The sequence below is a fragment of the Balaenoptera physalus genome (genome assembly GCF_965194825.1).
Source record: "Balaenoptera physalus genome assembly, chromosome: 7".
NCBI lineage: Eukaryota > Metazoa > Chordata > Mammalia > Artiodactyla > Balaenopteridae > Balaenoptera > Balaenoptera physalus.
Genome location: NC_138886.1, coordinates 95,378,130 through 95,400,325, shown reverse-complemented (window position 1 = coordinate 95,400,325; position 22,196 = coordinate 95,378,130). Strand labels below are relative to the sequence as shown.

At 38.5% G+C, this 22,196-nt stretch overlaps 1 long non-coding RNA gene across 1 annotated transcript; it reads right to left on the bottom strand.

Moving 5' to 3' along the window:
• Positions 1-12,827: 12,827 nt before the first annotated feature.
• Positions 12,828-21,709, bottom strand: LOC309664540. The gene is made up of 2 exons (XR_014265908.1): positions 21,218-21,709; positions 12,828-13,337 (listed from the first exon to the last, which is right to left on the bottom strand). It is a non-coding gene; the product is annotated as an uncharacterized lncRNA (long non-coding RNA).
• Between the last annotated feature and the right edge of the window lie 487 nt (positions 21,710-22,196).

Sequence of the window (22,196 nt, the reverse complement as noted above, 5' to 3'; positions counted from 1 at the left end):
ATACACAACAATAAACTCAAAATGGATTCGAGACCTAAATGTAAGACCGGACACTATAAAACTCTTAGAAGAAAACATAGGAAGAACACTCTTGACATAAATCACAGCAAGATCTTTTTTGATCCACCTCCTAGAGTAATGGAAATAAAAACAAAAATAAACAAGTGGGACCTAATGAAACTTCAGAGCTTTTGCACAGCAAAGGAAACCATAAACAAGACGAAAAGACAACCCTCAGAATGGGAGAAAATATTCGAAAATGAATCAACAGACAAAGGATTAATCTCCAAAATATATAAACAGCTCATGCAGCTCAATACTAAAGAAACAAACAACCCAATCCCCAAATGGGCAGAACACCTAAATAGACATTTCTCCAAAGAAGACATACAGATGGCCAAGAAGTACAATGAAAGCTGCTCAACATCACTAATTATTAGAGAAATGCAAATCAAAACTACAATGAGGTATCACCTCACACCAGTCAGAATGGGCATCATCAGAAATTCTACAAACAACAAATGCTGGAGAGTGTGTGGAGAAAAGGGAACCCTCTTGCACTGTTGGTGGGAATGTAAATTGATACAGCCACTATGGGGAACAGTATGGTGGTTCCTTAAAAAACTAAAAATAGAATTACCATATGATCCAGCAATCCCACTACTGGGCATATACCCAGAAAAAACCGTAATTCAAAAAGACACATGCACCCCAATGTTCATTGCAGCACTATTTACAATAGCCAGGTCATGGAAGCAACCTAAATGTCCATCAACAGACGAATGGATAAAGAAGTTGTGGTACATATATACAATGGAATATTACTCAGCCATAAAAAGGAACGAAATTGAGTCATTTGTTGAGACGTGGATGGATCTACAGACTGTCCTACAGAGTGAAGTAAGTCACAAAGAGAAAAACAAATATCATATATTAACACATGTATGTGGAACCTAGAAAAATGGTACAGATGAACCGGTTTGCAGGGCAGAAGTTGAGACACAGATGTCGAAAACAAACATATGGACATCAAGGGGGGAAAACCGCGGTGAGGTGGGGATAGTAGTATGCTGAATTGGGCAATTGGGATTGACATGTATACACTTGTGCGTATAAAACTGATGACTAATAAGAACCTGCAGTATAGAAAAAAACCCAAAAAAACAACTAATACGAAACTTTCTTTGGGTTATTTGTATGGAAATATGTTAATATAAATGTTTCAGACAGTACATGAAATTTCTAAAAATCTTATATGTTCTGGTATAATGTTATAAGTCATAATTCTAGTTATTACTTTAAAATGTATATCTCAGGAATAACTAAATTTCCTTGTCAATTGCATTATTATGAACTATCATCAAATCTTTCACCGTGGTCATTTTTAAGTCTTTTGTCATTTACAGACAGTTCTGGGTGTACTCTGATGCTTTCGCAAAAATGTTCCTATAAAAGGGTTTCATATTCAAGGCATTCATGGAAAAGACTCTGACAAGTACACGTTTCTGGTAACTAACTATACTGCTGACCTGAATGAATAAGCATATTCGGAACTCTAATGAAAAAATGATGAATTCATAAAAGTGCTAACAAAAGATCAAGATAAAAAAAATTAATTACATGGGACTGAGTGAACTGATGAGGATGATTATAATTTCTGTGACTTTCTGTTTGAATAAAAAAAAAAATCCCACAAGGACTCAGAGGCAAAAAATATACAAATCAATTTTCACTGCAAAGTAAAGGAGCTGTTACAGTGGAGGATTGCTGGACTGAATGTCAATATTATGACACAGTATGAGTGTGTTTTGTGTTTGGTAATTGCAATCATTGTTGCTTTAGTTGTGGTCATCCATTTACAATGCATCGTGTCAGTTTAACTCTTGTAAAAATAAAATACAGTGTGTGTGTGTGTGAAAAAAAAACTCAGCAAATTATGTATAGATGTAATGTTAATTATCGTAATAACGGCCATATATGATAAGACTACAGTTAACATCACACGCAACAGTGAGAAGCTGAAGCAAGGAACAGGGTCGTCTAAGATCAGGAACAAGACAAGGATGCAACTCTCTGCACCTTCATTCACCATATGAATGTAAGTCCTAGCCACAGCAATTAAGCAAGAAAAACGAATAAAAGGCATCCAAATTGTAAAGTTATAAGTAAAATAAGTCTGTTTGCAGATGACATGATAGTATATGTGGAAAACCTTAAACACACTGCAAAAAAAAAAAAACCTGTTAGAATAACTGAATTCTGTAAAGTTTCAGGATCAATATACAAAAATCAGCTGCATTTGTATATGAACGAATATCAACTAACAATGAATTATCAGAAAGAAAAATTAAGAAAATAATCTCATTTACAATAGTATGAAAAAAAGTAAAATACTTAGGAACAAATTTATCTAACAGGGTGAAAGATCTACACACTAAAAACCATAAAACATGGATGTAAGAAATTGAAGAAGACACAAACAAATGGATAGATATTCTGTGTTCATGGATTGGAAGGGTTAATATTGTGAAAATGCCCATACCATCCAAAGTGATCTACGGATTCAATGCAAGCTCTATCAAAATTCCAAAGCATTTTTTAGAGAAATAGAAAAAAAATCCTAAAACTCATATGAAACCACAAAAGACTCCAAAGAGCCAAAGCAATCTTGAGAAAGAAGAACAAAACTAGAGACATCACACTTCCTGATTTCAAACTATAATACAAAGCTATAGTAATCACATAAGTACTGTATTGGCAAAAAACAGAAACACAGATCAACAAAAAGGAATAGAGAGCTCAAAAATAAACCCACGCATATATAGTCAATTAGTTTTCAGCAAGGAAGTCAAGAATAAACAATGGGAAAAGAGAGTCTCTCCAATAAACGGTTTTTGGGGAAACTGCATAGCCACATGCAAAAGTCACATTACGCCAGACATAGAAATAAGCTCAAAATTAATTAAAGACATGAACATAGGACCTGATCCTTAAAATTCTTAGTAGAAAATATAGGGGGTAATCTCCTTGACATTAATCTCATCACTGTTCTTTTGGATTTGACACCAAAAGCAAAGGCAACAAAAGCAAAAATGTACAAGTGGGACTACATCAAACGAAATAGGTTCTGAACAGCAAAGGTAACCATTAAGAAAAAGAAAAAGCAACCTATGGAGTGTGAGAAAATATTTGCAAATCACGTATCTAAAAAGAAGTTAATATCCAAAGTATACAAGGAGCTCATACAACTCAGTAGCAAAAACACCATATAACACAATTTAAAAATTGGCAAAGGACCTAAAAAGACATTTTCCCAAAGATGACAAACATTTGGGGAACAGGTATATGAAAAGGTGATTCACATCACCAATCATCAGGGAAATGCAAATCAAAACCACAATGAGATATCACCTCACACCTGTTAGTATGTGTATTATGAAAAAGACAAGAGATAAATGCCGGTGAGGATGTGGAGAAAAGGGAATCTGTGTGCACTGTTTTTGGGAATGTAAATTGGTACAAGCAGTACTGAAAACAGTATGGAGATTCCTCAAGAAAATAAAATTAGAATACCATGTGATCCAGCAACTCCACTTCTGGTCATATAGCAAAAAGAAACAATATTTTTTTAGGAGTTCCCCGGCTGTCCAATGGTTACGACTTCATGCTCTCACTGCTGAGGGGAGGGCCCAGGTTCAATCCGTGGTTGGGGAACTAAGATCCCACAAGCCACGTGGTACGGGAAAAAAACAAAACAAAAACAAAAACAAACTTTGAAATGTTATTCACAGTAATGGTATGGAAAGAACGTGCCTGTCTCTCACAGATGAATGGATAAACAAAATCTGATACACACACACACACACACACACACACACACATACACACAAATATACATACGTAACATACACAATGGGATGTTATTCAGCCTTAAAGTAAATCCTTACTCTTGCAAGAACATGAATGAGCCTGGAGAACATTATGCTAAGTGAAAAAAGCCTGATGGAGAAAAGACAAATGCTGCATGGTATCACTTATGTGTGGAATCTAAAAAAAAGATGGAATCATAGAAACACAGAGCAGGAATTGTTGCCTGCAGTTGGGCATGGGGGGGAATGGGAACACGCTGGTAAATGGATACAAATTTTCAGTTATAACATGAGGGATAAAATGAAGGAATAAGGTCTGAGAAGCTAATGTATAACATGGGGACTAACTGATGATGCTGTATTGTGTAACTGAAAATTTCTGAGAGAGTAGAATTTGTGTCCTCACACACAAAAAGTAAATATATGACAGGTGATGGGTATGTTAATTAACTTGATTGTGAGAATCCTTTCACAATATATACGTATATCAAATAATCATGTTATACGTTTTAGATATATTACAGTTTTGTCAGTTATGCCTCAAAATAGCTGTAAAAAGAGGAAAACGATCAACAAAATTGACAAAACTACTTAGATTGACTATTTAAAAAAGAGATAAGAACAAAATATGTAAAATCAGAAATGAAGAAAGTGACGTTACTACCAATTTTGTAGAGATAAAAAGGCTTACAATAGAGTACTATTGACAGTTGTATACCAACTAATTTGATAACTTAGATGAAATGAACACATTCCTAGAAACACACATCCTACCAAGAAATACAAAATCTGAACAGATCTAGAAGTTAAGATATGGAATCAGTTATCAAAAATCTCCCAACAACTGAATGCCCAGCACCAGGTATCTTCATGGTGAATTCTACCAACAATTTAAAGAAGAATTAACACCAATCCTTCTCAAGTTCTTCCAAACAATTTAAGAGGAGAGAATGTATCTTCACTCATTCTATGAGGTTAACATTACATCAATTACAAACCTAAAGACACTACAAGAAAAGTACACTACAGACCAATATCCCTTATGAATACTGATGCAAAAACCCTTTAAAAAATAATAAGAGACAGAACAGCCCATTATAAGGATTATATATCATGACCAAATGGGATTTATTCTTGCAAGGCAAGGTTGGTTCAACATATGAAAATCAATCAATGTAGTATAGCATGTAAACAGATTGAAGGGACTAAACTCCATGTGATCATCTTAATTGATGCAGAAAAAACATTTGACAAAATTCAATGCCATTTTATGATTAAAAAAAAAAAAACTCAACAAACCAGGAATACAAGTTGATGACTTCAACATAACAAAGGTCACAGATAGAAAACCAACAGCTATTATATTCAGTGGTGAAATCTTTCTCCCTAAGATCAGGAACAAAGGAAGGATGCCTGTTGTCACCACTTCTATTCAGCAAAGTACTGGAATTCCTAGCCAAATAAATAAGGCAAGGTAAAAAATAAAAGGCATCTAAATCGGAAAGGAAGAAATGAAATTATATTTGTTCAGAGACAACACACATGCACCAAAAAAACCCTGTTAGAATTAATAAATGAATTTCGAAAATTTGCCAGATACAAAATCAACACTCAAAAATCAGTTGTTTCTCTATACACTAAGAATGAAAAGTTTGAAAAGTAAAAAAAAAAAAAATCATTTAAAATATCATGAAATATAGTAAAAAACGAGGAATAACTTAACCAGCGGGACAAAAGACATGTACATTGGAAACTAGAAAACGTTGCTGAAGGAAATTAATGAAGACACCAATAAATGTAAAGGCATCTTGTGTTCACAGATTGGAAGACTTAATGTTGTTAATATGTCAACACGACTTAAAGGGATGTACGGATTAAAAGCAATCTCTTTAAACATCACAGTGAGGTTTTTTTCAGAAGTAGTAAAATTCATCCTAAAGTTCATATGGAATTTAAAAGGCCTGAATAGTCAAAATAATGTGTAAAAAGAACAAAATTTGAAGTTTCAAATTTCTTGATTTCAAAACCGACTAAGCAACCACAGTAATCAACATAGTACTGGCATAAACACACATACAGGACGGAGAATAGGCCAGTGGAACAAAATAGAAACCCAGAAGTAAACCCGTATATACATCACCAAATGATTTTCAACAGGAGTGCCAAGACCACCTAATGGGGAAAGGATAGCGATTTCAACAAATGGTACTGGAAAAATAATATCCACATTCAAAAGAATGATGGTAGACCCTTACCTTACACCACATACAGAAATTAACTCAGTGAATCAAAGACCTAAATGTGAGACCTAAAACTATAAAACTCTTAGAAGAATGTTCTGGGAAGAAAACCATGACATGAAATTTGGTAAAGAGTTCTTGAATATGACACCAAAAGTGGAGGTAATAAAAGAAATAGATAAACTAGGTATTCAGAATTTAAAAATACTTCTTTCATCAAAAAATAAAACGAACCTCCTGAATGGGAGAAAATATTTGCAAATCCTATAGCTGATAAGGTTAATATCCAGTATGTATACACTTGTACACTGTTGGTGGGTATGGAAAATGGTGCACACAGAAAGGAAAACAGTATGGTCGTTCCTCAAAACATTAAAAATAGAATTACCATATGATCCCATAATTTGAGTTCCTATTAAATACTCAAAAAGAATTGAAATTATGAACTCAAAGAGTTATGTGTTCACCCATGTTCATAGCAGAATTATTCACTATAGGCAAAAGGTGAAAAAACTCAAAGGTCCATTGAGGGATGAAGGGATATACAAAATGTGGCCTATACAAACAATAAATCAATATTCAGTCTTAAAAAGGAAGGGAATTCTGACACATGCTACAACATGGATCAACCTTCAGGCATTACGCTAAGTAAAATAAGCCAGTCACAAGAGGACAAATACTGTATGATCCCACTTATATGAAGTACATAGAGTAATCAAATTCACAGAGATGGAAAGTACAATGGTGGTTTCCAGGGGTGAGGGGGCAAGGGAAATGGAGAGTTGTTGTTTCATGAGTACAGACTATTATAGTTTTGCAAGATGAAAAGTTCTGTGGATGGATGATGGTAATAATAGCACAGCAGTGTAAATATATTTCATGCCTCTGGCCTGCACTCTTAAATTGGTAAGATGATAAATTTTATGTTATGTATATTTTACCAGATTTTTTTTAAATAAAGGAAAATTAAGACATTCATATAAAGAAACACTGATGAAGTTCATTACTAGTAGATCTGCTCAATAAGAACTGTTAAAGGAATCCTTCAGGCTGAAATGAAACGTAACTTGAAACCATATGAAGAATTAAAGAACAATGGTAAAGGTAACTACACTAAGTTTAAAAGGCCAACACATTTGCAGTTAGGGTTTGTAACGCCTCTTTTCAAAATGTGATTTAAAAGACAAATATATAAAATAGTTATTATAAGGCTATTAATGGGCATACAATGCATAAGGATGTCATTTGTGACAAGTGCAGTGTAAACGAGGATGCGGGATGTAAATAAGCAGAATTTGTGTTATTATTAAATGAAAATGTTATTACTTCAAATTCGTTTTTTCATAAACTTAAGATGTTTACTTTAACCCCTAGGATAAGCACTAAGAAAACTACCTCACAAATATACAGAAAAGAAATAAGAAGAGAATCAAAATGGTAAACTGGGAAACACATCAACCACAAAAGAATGTAATAATGAAGGAACTGAAGAACAAAAAGGATATAAGATATCTAGAAAATAAATAGTGTAGCAGTAGAAGTAAGTTCAAAGGGCTCAATATAGGATCAACACAAAGAAGACTACACGCAATCACGTTGTAATCAACTTGTTAAATGTGAAGTACAAAGAGAGAATATTGAAAGGAACAAGAGAAAAGTGACTTGGAACATATGAGGGAACTCCCAGAAAACAACTTGTGAATTTCTCAGCAGAAACCTTAAAGGTCAGGAGAAAGTTGGATGATATATTCAAAGTACCGAAAAAAAAAAACAACCTGTAAGCAAAAATGACCATACCTAGCAAAATTATGCTTTAAAAATAAAGGAGAGATAAAGTCAACAAAATCAAAGTGAGTTCATCACTACTAGACCTGCCTTATAAGAAATGCTTAAGGGAGATCACTTTGAAATGAAAACATGTGAACAGAAATACAAAAGCAAACAAAAGCATAAATTTCAATGGTAAACTCATACACACACAGACAAATATAGCATAATAACACTGTAATGGTGCTGTATAAAGTACTTTAACCCTGAGATAAAAGTTAAAATTTGTTAACAATATACAAAGAAGGAAACTGACTATAAGGACACAAAGTTTGGGTGGGAGTAAAAGAATAGATGTTTAGAACTACAAGGTTTCTATGTAGCCTTCAGCTAACCACAAAGAAAAGGCCTACTATAAATAAACAAAAGATAAAGCGAAAAGGATCAAAGTAAATCATTACAAAAAAAAAGATCAAACAACAATGAAATAAAGCTACAGAGAAAGAGGACAAAACAGCTGCAAAACACACATAAGACAATTAACAAAACAGCAATAGTAAGTCCTTACTGATTGATAATTAGTTTAATATAAATGGATTAATCTTCCCAATCAAAAGGCATAGAGTGGCTGAATGGATAAAAAAACAATATCCAACCTTATGTTGTCTACAAGAGACTCATTTTAGATTAAAAGACACATACAGGCACAAAGTGAAGGGATGGAAAAAGATACTCCATGCAAATGGCAACCAAAACAAAGTGAGAGTTCCTATATGCATAACAGACAAAATAGACATTAAGTCAAAAATTGTCTGTATAGACAAAGAAGGTTTCTATATGATAATAAAAGAGTCAACTCAACAGGAGGATATAACAATTATATATGCATCCAGCATCACAGCACATAAAGCTCTAAAGGAAATATTGAAATTAAATGGAGAAATTGATTGCAGTACACGAATAGTAAGGGACTTCAATAACCCAGTTACAATAATGGATAGAACACCCAGACGGAAAATCAATCAACAAATATCACTTGAACAACACTATGGACCATATGGTCCTTACAGACATATACAAAACATTTCATCCAACAGCAGCACATACACGTTCATTTCAAGTACACACACAACATTCTCCAGAATAGATAATATGTTAGGCCACAATCAAGTCTTAACAAATTTAAGAAGTCTGAAATAATTTCAAGTATCTTTTCTGATCACAATGGTATGAAACTAGAAATCCCATAATAGTAACAAAACAGGAATATCTGGACGTCCCTGGTGGCACAGTGCTTTAAGAATCTGCCTGTCAATGCAGGGGACATGGGTTCAATCCCTGGTAAGCAAAGATCTCACATGATGCAGAGCAACTAAGCCCGTGCACCACAACTACTGAGCCTGCGCTCTAGGGCCCATGTGCCGCAACTACTGAACCCGAGTGCTGCAACTACTGAAGCCTGTGCACCTGAAAGCCTGTTCTCCGCAACAAGAAAAGCCACCGCAATCAGAAGCCCGTGCACCACAACAAAGAGTAGCCCCTGCTCACTGCAACTAGAGAAAGCCTGCATGCAGCGACGAAGACCCAACACAGCAAAAAATTAAATTAAAAACAAAATTCTAATAAAGAAAAGAAAACAAGAAAATTTACCAATATGTGGAAACTAAACAATATACTCTTTTCCCTCGTTCCACTTTTATTGAGATATAACTGCCATAGAGCCCTGCATAAGTTTTAGGTGTACAGCATAAAGATATGACTTATGTACATCAAGAAATGATTACCACAGTAAGTTTAGTGAACATCATCTCATATGGCCACAAAATAAAAGAAAAAGAAAAAAATGTTTTCCTTGTGATGAGAACTCTTAGGATTTACTCTCTTAACCTTCATACATAACACACAACAATGTTAATTATATTTATCATGTTGAATAATACAGTCTTGAGCAACCATTGGGTCAAAGAGAAAATCAAAAGGGAATTTTAAAAGAATCTTGACACAAACTAAAATGAAACACAACACACCAAGATTTATGGGACGCAGCAAAAGCAGTACTACAGGAGATGTTTGTAGTGATAAATGCATACATTAAAGGAGAAGTAAAACCTCAAGTAAACAATCTCACTTTATGCCTCAGGGAACTAGAAAAAGAAGAAAAAAGTAATCTCAAATTTGGCAGAAGGAAGGAAATAGTAAAGATTAGAGCAGAAATAAATCAAATAGAGAATAGAAAAACAATAGAAAATAGAAACAAAACTAAGTGGTGTTTTTTGGAAAGATAAACTTGAAAGACTCTTGACTACACCAATTAAGAAAAAAATACAAAAGACAACTCAATAAAATCAGAAATGAAAGAGGAGACAATACAAGTGATGCCTCAGAAATAAAGGAATCATAAGGGTCCATTATCAATTATGCCAACAAATGTGATAATCTAGAAGAAATGGATAAATTCCTACAAACATACAACCTACCAACACTGAATCAAGATAACACAGAAAGTCTGAACAGTCCAATAACAAATAAGGAGATTGAATCAATAATTTAAAAAAAAAGCAAAATAGAAAATCCAGGACCAGATGGCTTCCCTGGTGAATTTTGCCAAATATTGGAAGAATTACTACCAATCCTTTTCAAACTCATCCAAAAAATTGGATAGGAGGGAACACTTCCAAACTAATTTTACAAGGTTAGCATTACCCCGATACCAAAGCCAGACACAGGCACTACAAGAAAAGGAAACTTCAGCCAATATCTTTGATAGACATAGATGCAAAAATCCTCAACAAAGTATTAGCAAACCAATTTTAACAATAAATTTAAATTATCATACCCCATGCTCAAGTCAGATTTATTCCTGGGATGCAAGGATGGTTCAACATACACAAATCAACCAATGTGATACACCACACTAACAAAATGAAGAAAAAATCATATGATCATCTCAATAGAGGCAGAAAAGGATTTGACAAAATTCAACATCCTTTCATGATAAAAACTCTAAACAAATTAGGTGTAGAAGGAATGTACCTCAACACAATAAAGGCATATGAAAAAGAAAAGACCACAGCAAACATCTTACTCAACAGTGACAAACTAAAAGCTGTCTCTATAATATCAGGAAGAACGCAAGAATGTCCACACTTACCACTTCTATTCAACATAGCACTGGAAGACGGAGGAATTAGGCAAGAAAAAGAAATAAAATGCATCCAAATCAGAAAGGAAGAAATAAAATTACCTCTGTTTGCAGATGACATGATCATACATGTAGAAAATCCTAAAGATTCAACAACAACAGCAATAAAAACTGTTAGAGGGGCTTCCCTGGTGGTGCAGTGGTTGAGAATCTGCCTGCCAATGCAGGGGACACGGCTTCGAGCCCTGGTCTGGGAAGATCCCACATGCCACGGAGCAAATGGGCCCGTGAACCACAGCTACTGAGCCTCCACGTCTGGAGCCTGTGCTCCGCAACAAGAGGCCGCGATAGTGAGAGGCCCACGCACCACGATGAATAGTGGCCCCCGCTTGCCACAACTAGAGAAAGCCCTCGCACAGAAACGAAGACCCAACACACCCAATCATAAATAAATAAATAAATAAAAACCAAAAAACTGTTAGAACTCATAGGTGAGTTTAGTACAGTTGCAGGATATAAAATCAGCATATAGAAGTCATTATACAAAAGGAATGACCTACCCAAAAAAGGAAATTAAGAAAACAACCCCATTCTTAATTTCATTACAAAGAATAAAATACTTAGGAATAAATTTAGCCAAAGGGGTGAAAGATCTCTACATTGAAAAGTATAAAAAATGGATGAGGAAAATTAAAGATGACACTGATAATATGGAAAGACATCCCATGTTCATGAACTGGAGGATTTACTATCATTAAAATATCCATACTACCCAAAGTGATCCACAGATTCAATGCAATCCCTATTAAAATCCCAATGAGGGACTTCCCTGGTGGTGCAGTGCTTAAGAATCCACCTGCCAATGCAGGGGACACGGGTTGGAGCCCTGGTCCAGAAAGATCCCACATGCCGTGGAGCAACTAAGTCCACACGCCACAACCACTGAGCCTGCGCTCTAGAGACTGTGAGCCACAACTCCTAAAGCCTGCGCACCTAGAGATCGTGCTCTGCAATGAGAGAAGCAACTGCAATGAGAAGCCTGTGCACCACAACAGAGTAGCCCTCACTCGCCTCAACCAGAGAAAGCCCACGCTCAGCAACAAAGACCCAACACAGCCAAAAATAAATAAATAAATAAAATAAATTTAGTTTTAAAAATGGGCAAAGGACTTGAATAGACATTTCTCCAAAGGAGGCATATAAATGGCCAACAGATGTATGAAAAGGTGTTCAACATCACTAACTGTCAGAGAAATGCAAGTCAAACCACAATGAGATATCACCTCACACCTGTTACAATGGCAATTATCAAAAAGACAAAAGATAACAAGTGTTGATGAGGATGTGGAGAAAAGGGAACCCTCGTGCATTTCTGTTGGGTATGTAAATTGATACAGCCACTAAGGAAAACAGTATTGAAGTTCCTCAAAACATTAAAAATACAACTACCTTATGACTCAGCAATCCCACTTCTGGGTATACAGCAAAAGGAAATGAAATCGGTATCGTGAAGAGACATATGCACTTCCATGTTTACTTTTCACAGTAGCCAAGATATTGGATCAACCGAAGTGTCTGTAGATTCATGAATGGATAAATAGAGTGTGGTATATAAACAGGCATATCTCATTTTATTGTGCTTTGCCGATACTATGTTGTCTACAGATTGAAGGTTTGTGGCAATCCTGCATTAAGTCCATTGGTGCCATTTTCCCAATTAGCATTACTTTAAAATTAAGGTATGAACATTGGTTTTTTAGACATAATGCTATTGCATATTAACATACTATAATATAGTATACACATAAGTTTTTTATTTATTTATTTATTTATTTATTTATTTATTTATTTATTTATTTATTTATTTGTGGTTGTGTTGGGTCTTCGTTTCTGTGCCAGGGCTTTCTCTAGTTGCGGCGAGCGGGGGCCACTCTTCATCGTGGTGCGTGGACCTCTCACTATAGCGGCCTCTCTTGTTGCGGAGCACAGGCTCCACAGGCGCAGGCTCAGTAATTGTGGCTCACGGGCCCAGTTGCTCTGCGGCATGTGGGATCTTCCCAGACCAGGGCTCGAACCCGTGTCCCCTGTATTGGCAGGCGGATTCTCAACCACCGCACCACCAGGGAAGCCCTACACATAAGTTTTATATGCACGGGTAAACCAAAAAATTCATGTGGCTTGTTTTGTTGCAATATTTGCTTTATTTTGGTGGTCTGGAACCAAACCTGCAGTATCTCCAAGGTATGCCTGTATACGATGGAATATTATTCAGCCTTTAAAATGAAGGAAATGCTGCTATTTGTGACAACATGGATGAACCTGAAAGAGATTATGCTAAGTGAAATAAGCCAGATACAGAAAGACAGCTACAAACACTTCATGATGCTGCTTTTATGTGGAATCTGAAATAGTCATAGATGTGGGGTGCAGAACAGTGGTTGACAGTAGATGAGGGGATGGGAAAATTGGCAGGTATTGATCACGAGGTACAAAGTTTCAGTTATGCAAGGTGAATAATTTCTGGAAATCTAGTGTACAACAATGTGCATATAGTTAACAATGCTGTATTGTGTACTTGTAATTTGCTAAGAGGGTAGATCTGAAGTGTTCTCACCATAAAGAAAGAAAAAAGAAAGTGGTAATTATATGAGGTGATGGGTATGTGAATTGGCTTGATTGTGGCAATTATTTCAAAAATGTATATGCATATCAAAACATCAAGTTGTATATCTTAAATATATATTTTTATTTCTCTATTATACCTCATTAAAGATGGGAAGAAGAAATAAATGAGGTAATGATACATACTACAATATGGGTGAACCTTGAAAATTATGCTATGTGAAAGAAGCCAGACATCAATGGTCACATGCTGTATAAATTACACTTATATGAAATATCCAAATAGATATATCTATAGAGACAGAAAGCAGATTGGTGACTGCCCAGGGGTTAGGTAGAAGAAAGCATGGGTAGGTCTTCCCTTTACAGCGATAAAAATATTTTTGAACCACGTAGAAGTAAGGGTTGCACAACATGGTGAAGGTACTAAATGCTATTGAATCGTGCGAGTTAAAACGGTTAATTTTGTCTCCGTAAAAAGTAAAACTTCTCCCCAAGTTACGTTTAGTTAATTTACTGTGTCCTGACAAGTTTTAATATGAATCATATCGTTAAGAAGAAACAGCTTCGGGGCTTCCCTGGTGGCGCAGTGGTTAAGAATCCGCCTGCCAATGCAGGGGACATGGGTTCGAGCCCTGGTCCCGGAAGATCCCACATGCCACGGAGCAGCTGGGCCCGTGAGCCACAATTACTGAGCCTGCGCGTCTGGAGCCTGTGCTCCGCAACAAGAGAGGCCGCGATAGTGAGAGGCCCGCGCACTGCAATGAAGAGTGGCCCCCACTTGCCACAACTGGAGAAAGCCCTCGCACAGAAACGAAGACCCAACACAGCCATAAATAAATATAAATAAATAAATTAAAAAAATTAAAAAAAAAAAAGAAGAAACAGCCTCAATTCACACCAAATAAACATTCAGTTTAACGAGGTATCTGTTTTCTAATGGTTTTTTTAATGCCCTAACTTTAGCATACTACCCCATCCCTATTGTTGTGGTAGAGCAAATGGCATGAACCAGAGGTGGAAACCTAAATCAGACCTTAGAACTCTAACTGAATTTTTGAGACAATGCAACGGCGGGGTTTATGTGTTATTGCTTCAACATGTTTGTACCTACAATTTCTTATCTTGTTCTACCTGACTTTTCTAAATCTTTAATTCATTTATCTTAAAATATGTAAATGGTTTATAAAAAGCAAGTAAATATCTATGTATTGCTAGAAAAGAGATAATTTAATGATGAGCTTTCTTTATTCGTCATATTTTATACTGTTAGAAGAATGAGGCTATCAACTGAATTCTGTCCCCCCAAAATTCATATATTCAAGCTCTAACAAAGTGATGGTATTTGGAGATGAGGCCTTTGGCAGGTAATTAGATTAAATGATGTCATGAGGATTAGGCTCTATTAGTGCCCCTGTAAGAGGAAACCAGAGAGTTTTTTCTGTCTCTCTCCACCATGTGAGGACACAGGGAAAAGACAGTTGTCTGCAAGCCAGGAAGAGAGCCCTCACCAGGCACTGAATTGGCCAGCACCGTGATCTTAGACTTCCAAGCCTCTAGAACTGTGAGTTGTTAAAGTCACCAAGCCTATAGTATTACGTTATGGCAGCTTGAGCTATACGAGTACTAAATGGAAGAGACATGGAGGAACCCTAAACACATATTGCTAAATGAAAGAGGCCAAACTGAAATGGATACATACTGTATGATTTCAGCTATATGACATCCTGGAAAATGTAGGGCACTTAAACTATTCTGTATGATACTGTAACGGTCAATGCTTGTCATACATTCGTCAAAACCCATAGGATATGCAACAGAGTAAACTGTAATGTAAACTATGGATATTAGTTAATAGGAATGTATGAACTTTGGCTCATCAATTGTAAAAAATGCCCCACACTAATTCAAGACGTTAATAATAGGGGAAACTTTGGTTTGGGGAATAGATGTGAGGGGGTGTATGGGAACTCTATACTCTGCTCAAATTCTCTTTAAACTTAAAACTACTCTAAATATAGTCTACCAATTTATTTAAACAAAATAAATCTAAGTTGCCTCATCATATTGTGAGGTTATTACCATCTTACAGTTTTTCTATTTGACCTACTTCTTTAATATTCATTTCTATCTTCTTTTATCCTTGTAAAAAATATATCAAATGTTTTGTACTATTTCACCTCCCAGCCTATTATCTTTTTAGTTATATGTCTTTCACAAACTTTCATTGGAAACTACATTAGATATCCTTGACTTATTACACTCTATGCCCATTACTATTTTCACCACCTCCCTAGTAATGCTTGAACCTTGGCTATGACCCATTGTCACCTCTGGACAAATAGTTTCTGCTCTATTTTCTGTCTTCTGTCCTTCTGGGCCACTTCTACCTACCACCATTACCCAAAGAACTGACTTTACAGATTCTATATGCCAGTGTGTAAGACTTGCAGTGTTTTAAGAAGTATCCCAACTTCATGATGATGATTTGGGGTCATTACCAAAGCACTCAGGATCATACACACTATCTTAAGGTAGTTTTATAGGACAACGCACATTGGTATTTTCCTCCTATTAACAGAGTAGGAAACTGTGGGTTGATCTGCAGGTATTTTGATTAAGAAAGCAGGATATGAACTCTGCTTCTTTGCTGGGGTACTTGGCACTGCTCCTTCTCTTGCTGGGACATATTTTGCGCCTTTACAGCCTGGCATCTAGGCGTCCTAATCAGACTAATGTTTGGCTTTATTGGATACGTTGACCAGTCTGATTGATATTCTGGTACATACAGCGTACTTGGTCATGGTTGCTCACCTCTGAACCTCAGCTTCATCACCTGCAAAGTGCAACTAATAGCACATCCGCTTTGTGGGGTTTTATGGATTTGGCAAGCGTCATAGTGCCTGGCACGTGCTAGAGACTCAGATGATGCAGTAATTACCCAAATTTGCATTTTCAGTGGATCCTTCCCACCTGGAGAAGGTGACTCACGGCCTTGGGGGAGGAAGAGCAGGACAAACAGCAAGGGCAGCATGGGCCAAGGGAAGGAGGTGAGAACTGACATGCAAGGGGGCCTCATGCTGCTATCACCAGAGGGCCCAGAGTGAGCCAGGATGTGGGGAGAGACTGGCCGGTCAGTAAGACCAGGCCAAGAAGGGCCGTGTGAGGGGGCTTAGCTTTTACCTTGTGGTAGAGGCCATCCAAAGCAGAAAGTGGAAGATGGGTAGGTATAGACTTCTCCCTTAGGAATTGTCCTCGGGGTCTGTTTATCTCCTGGCAGGGTCCGTTCAATGAGTTGGCCCCTCCAGCACATTCTAGAGAGGACTGGCCATGTCTAACCCTCTGGAGATACAGCCCTGACCTCCTGGCCACCTCACTGAGGAGAGGGCTCATGGGGGAATCAGCCTCACTCTGCATCTGTCCACCAGTCCTGCACCCTGGACTCCAGGACCACTCACTTGCAAGAGACACATCCAGCTGCCAGAGGAAGTGACATTTCCTGACTCATCTGGCTAAGAATGAGCAGAGTATTGCTGACCATTCCAGGGGAGTAGCTGCCACAGAAGATCAGGATGGGTACAAGCCATAGAAGATCAGAAGGAACAAAGGTCAGTCCACGTGGGAGTTCACATGGGCGCCTCACAGTCACCAACATGCCCTCGAGTTTTCCTTCCAGCCCAACACACACTCCACCTGCCCACAGTCGCCTGTGCCACCATCACACAGCCCCACAGAGCTCCAAACATCCTCAAACACACAAACTCCCTACCTATAAGCAGATGCCTATGTGCCCAGAACCCTCCTGCTCCAATATACATGCACTACAAACCCCAATAAAATCACAGCCACAGTCTTGAATACAAAAACACACCCCCAACGGCCCCCGATAATCAAACACCTAAATCCTCATATCCCACAAAAATCCACCCAACCCCATATAACCCCCCAATGCAAACACACAAACCCTTCAACAATAGCCAAATACATCCAAACCAAGCTCACATACTTATTAATACAAGACACAACCCCCAAAATCCAAATATAACACATACAGTCCCCCCACAGCTATGAACATCCACGTATGTACAATGCCTCAGAGGCTGAGACAAACACAAAATACCATCAGAGAGACACAATGTTTTCAACCTTCTCCTAAATACTCCTCCCAGAACACATGATGAACTCACATCCCCAATACAAACATACACCCATCTCCCTCTTGAGATACTATAAACAGCCTCTGTCACATCCCCTGATTATACACACACAGCTAGCAACCCCAATTTACACTGACAACCCCAGTCTCTGCAAATTCCTCCACACCAAAAATACACTCCCTAAACTCTTACCCTACAGGATGAGCATATGTATAACCCCTATACTCCGAATACACACAGATCCAACACACAAAACATTAAAATGCATACCCCTACCTCTTCTCAAATGCCTGCACACACAGCCTCCAAACACCCAGAACCAGCCCCACCACCCAGCCGCACCGTGCTACACCAACCGTACACTCATAAAGGCACTCAGGCCCCTCATCTCTCCCCAGATCACACATACACAGTCTCTACACAGCTTTACTATTACCCCAAACCATCCTATACCCCAAACATACATCCATGAGTTCCCCACACAGCCCTAACCCATGACAGAGGCAGCTCTACCAGGGGCATCATGGCACCCCGAGCGGGCAAATGCCGCTGAGGTAAGTGCCTCCTATGTTGCTGCAATTCTTGCTGCTGTTGCAAATCAACCCTTGACCCCACCGAGGCTGACTGGGACACCCTAAACAGGAAGTGGCAGCATATGAGTCAGGGAAGAGGAAAACTCCCTTCCAGGTATTCCCTGTCACCATCCATTGCACCAAAACATCGGATGACCAGCATGAACAAGAAACAGAGACATGTAACTATACCATGATAGAAATGCAAATTTTTCTAGAAAAACTTTCTCCAAGGGAAGGGGGAGAACTGTGTTCCCCCTAATTATAAAGCCATGCTGTTACAATTCAAAGAAACGTCAGATACAGTACAACAGGCATTGGACTGCATCCATGTTGTAGCTAGATATGAGAAAGATAATTTTTCTGAAGCCCCAAATCTCGCTTGCCAGTAAAGGCACATGGGCCCCGCTGCCCCATCAGCCAGGAACCCAACAGAGGACCCTTAAGGGATAGAGGGACTTCTGGGGCCCTTACTGGTCTCCACCAAGGGGTGGTGCTTTCACACAGCTCCATCCTTCATGAGATGACTAACAGACCTCCCTGTATTGGCAGCTCTGGAGATCGGGGTCCCTAATGACATAACCTTGGGACAGCCCAAGCACAAGTTAGAAATTTTTGCCCAGGCATTACAGACTCTTCAGCAGACTGGAGTGATGGGCAGCTGTCACCTCTCCGAATCCTGTACCCTGACCTCTGCCAAGGCCTCTGCCTTAGGGACCTGGCAGATCCCTGGAGCGTGGCCCTCCTCTGGGACAATTGCCCATATACTTCTCTAATTATCCTTGGGACACACATAAACAACTTTTCTTATGGCTCTCATTGACAACTGGAGCTCAAATTACAGTGCTTCCTGGGAAACCCTTCAATTATAAGCAAGGGCCACACGTTAGATTACAACGCATAATAGTCAGAGGAGTGGAAAGCATTCAGCTTCCATTGAATGTCACTACTGAAACAATCTTTATTAAAAATCGTTTAGTCGTGGTAGCCCCTTTGGCCCTACCCTTTCCCGTTACAGCTATGGATGCCTTGATGTACTGCAACGCCATTTGGAACAAACCCAAATCCCTGGTCTTCCTGGTGGAAGCCAAATACTGGGAGCCCATAAGACTGCCACCTAAGACAGTAAATATCCCCCAATAACATGTATGACAGGGGGCTGTGGGATTGCAGCCCAAAATTCAAAATTTATGACAAGAAGAAGTCATTAAACACACCATTTCTCCTTTTCAATTCCCCCATTTGGCTGCTATTAAAGCCTGCTATTAATGAGTGGCGCCTTATAAGCAACTACTGAAATATCAGTGCTGATCCCCACTAGTAAGGCTCCCATTTCCAACACTGTCCAGTTAATTAAGGATATCCAAAGGGCTCCAGGGAATTACTTTGCTGTGACAATCTAGCTATTATGTTCTATTCAGTACCAGTTATTGAGGAGTCCCAGCTGCAGTCTACTTTCACTGCAGAAGGCACCCAGTATGTTTTAACCTGTCTGCCTACTGGCTATCTTAACAGCCCAGCTATTTCCCACAGTCTTTGCTGGGAAGACCTGGTGTCCCCTTGCACCGTCTGGCACTATACTGATGTTCTAATCCAGAGCCCCTCAGGAGATTGGTGCACGAGGCCCTAACATGGTTGGTGACCCATCTATAACATACAGGTGGCCTACTGCCCCACAGAAAATTCAAGGGCTCTCCACAACTATTACATTTCTGGGCATTAACTGATCCTCTAAAAGCCAGGAAATTCCTCTTGCAGCTAAACCTCAGCTGTTAACTATTCAGCCCCCCAACACACTATAGCAAGCCCAACTCGTCTTACTTAGGTCTCTTCACACTTCGGAGGCAACAAATACCACACTTGTCCATCATTCGTAGACCCATTTATGCAGCCACGTACAAACCCTCCATATTTTACTGGCGAAGAGCTAAACAATAAGCTTTATAGCAGGCACAAAGGTCAATTAGTCAAGCCCTCCCACTGGTTCCCCCTGGCTGCTCCTTCTGGGCTGAGAATGGACTATGAGTCCCGGAGCCTTTGGACTAACACAGCTCCTCCTAGCTGCCTGTGGGCTTCTGGACCAGACGGCTGCTCTCTACACCACTACACCCCCTCAGAACCGATTTGGGAACTGGTTCGTTGGTTTTGGTCTTGGTTTGGTGTGCACTGATGCCAGAGTTTGCTTGCGTCTTTTGCGTTTTGGTGTACACAATGGGAAATACTCCATCTACCCTGAAGGAGAGCCCTTTGGGGCCTATATTAGATAAATGGGTGAAACATAGCCCTGAGCCTATGACTAAGAAACACATGATATACTATTGTAATAGGGTGCGGACCCAAAATATAGGATCAGAAGGGCGGTAGCCCCTGAATGGCTCACTCAACTTTTATAGGATCTCGCAGTTACAAGTATTTTGCAAAACAGCAAGCTGAACCGGCAGTTGTTCCAACTGCCCACCCTCCCCCCATGCCGCCATCATATTCACCACCTCCTGTTTCCCCTACCCACGGGGATCAAATAGAAGTTTCTGTGTTAACCCCCAGAGCACAGGAGCCGGATTTAGTATCACCATCTAAGACTCCACAGGTCACCCAATTTGGACCGGGAGCCACTTCCACAGCAGGGCAATTTCCCTTGTGCTGACAACCTATAAGAGGCCAGGCAACGCCCTTGGACTTGAGGCGTCCGATTCTAATTTCCCCACAGGAGCCCCAGGGAACTTTGACAGTGGGGAACGAGTTGATTGACTCTCCAATAGATACCACTCCCCAAACCCTCCCTGTTTATCTTAAGAGGCTTGTAAATATTAAACAAAGGGGAAACAAAGTCATCCTAGGAAAAACTTGCCTGTATCTTTGAGATGCAAACGTCCTTTCTGGTCTTCTCCGGAACCCTCATCTCTGCCATCTTTTTAAAATGCATCTTTTTAAAAGAGGGTAAAGTAATTTAGAAATTGACTTATCAAGGATAAATAAAAAACCTAAGTGTCTTTGCTGTAAAAATTCAGCCATCTAGACAAGTGAGTTTGATTTTTTCCATCTCTCAGAAACCTAATTTGAATCCAACCTCTTTTTGTAAACTGATGGGTTTCACGTGGCTGTACCTGACTCCCTGCTGAAATTTGGAAATGACAACTATGACGTCTCTGTATGTTTGTGTCCTCGTATGTGTCTTTGTCTTTGGATAACATTGCTGAGGTGGATTTGTGGATGAGCTCTATTTAATTGGCTTAAAGAAAAGTGAGCACTTACAAACCAAACTATTCTAAATACAAGAGAAATTGAGCTAAATGAGCTTCAGGTTCATGTGAACTGGGAAATAGTCAGTATTAATTAAGACCGGGTATTAACTTTCGTTTGTTGATCTAATTAATACAGACATGCTGTTAGAGTCATCAACATTACGTATAATACTTTTATTGTGCCTAGGTTTAATATAAGCTAAATAAAATCTTGTTATATCTATTGCAAATTTGTCAGCAAAGAAATAACTTGATGTGAAGAAACTTTTAAGGAAAGAAAATGCAAATGAAATAAGAGCTTTAGGTGAACTTTTAAAAATACTTATCTTTTAGGAAGGTCTATCTAAAATTAGTCTCTCAAGATATTTGACCACTTGAAAGTCAGAATTGTGCTGAAATAAGTGACAGAAGGTTTATGGAAAGTGGACCCTGAAAAAAAGAGTTCTGTACGTGGTCAGGATTGACTAAGTTTAAAATAAGTTTATTTGAGTAAATAAATTTTAAAAGTAAGCTGGTGCAAAACTTGAATTTCGCTTTTCTCTCTGTTAAGAAGACAAGGTTTCTTAAGATTTTGGACTGCTTTTG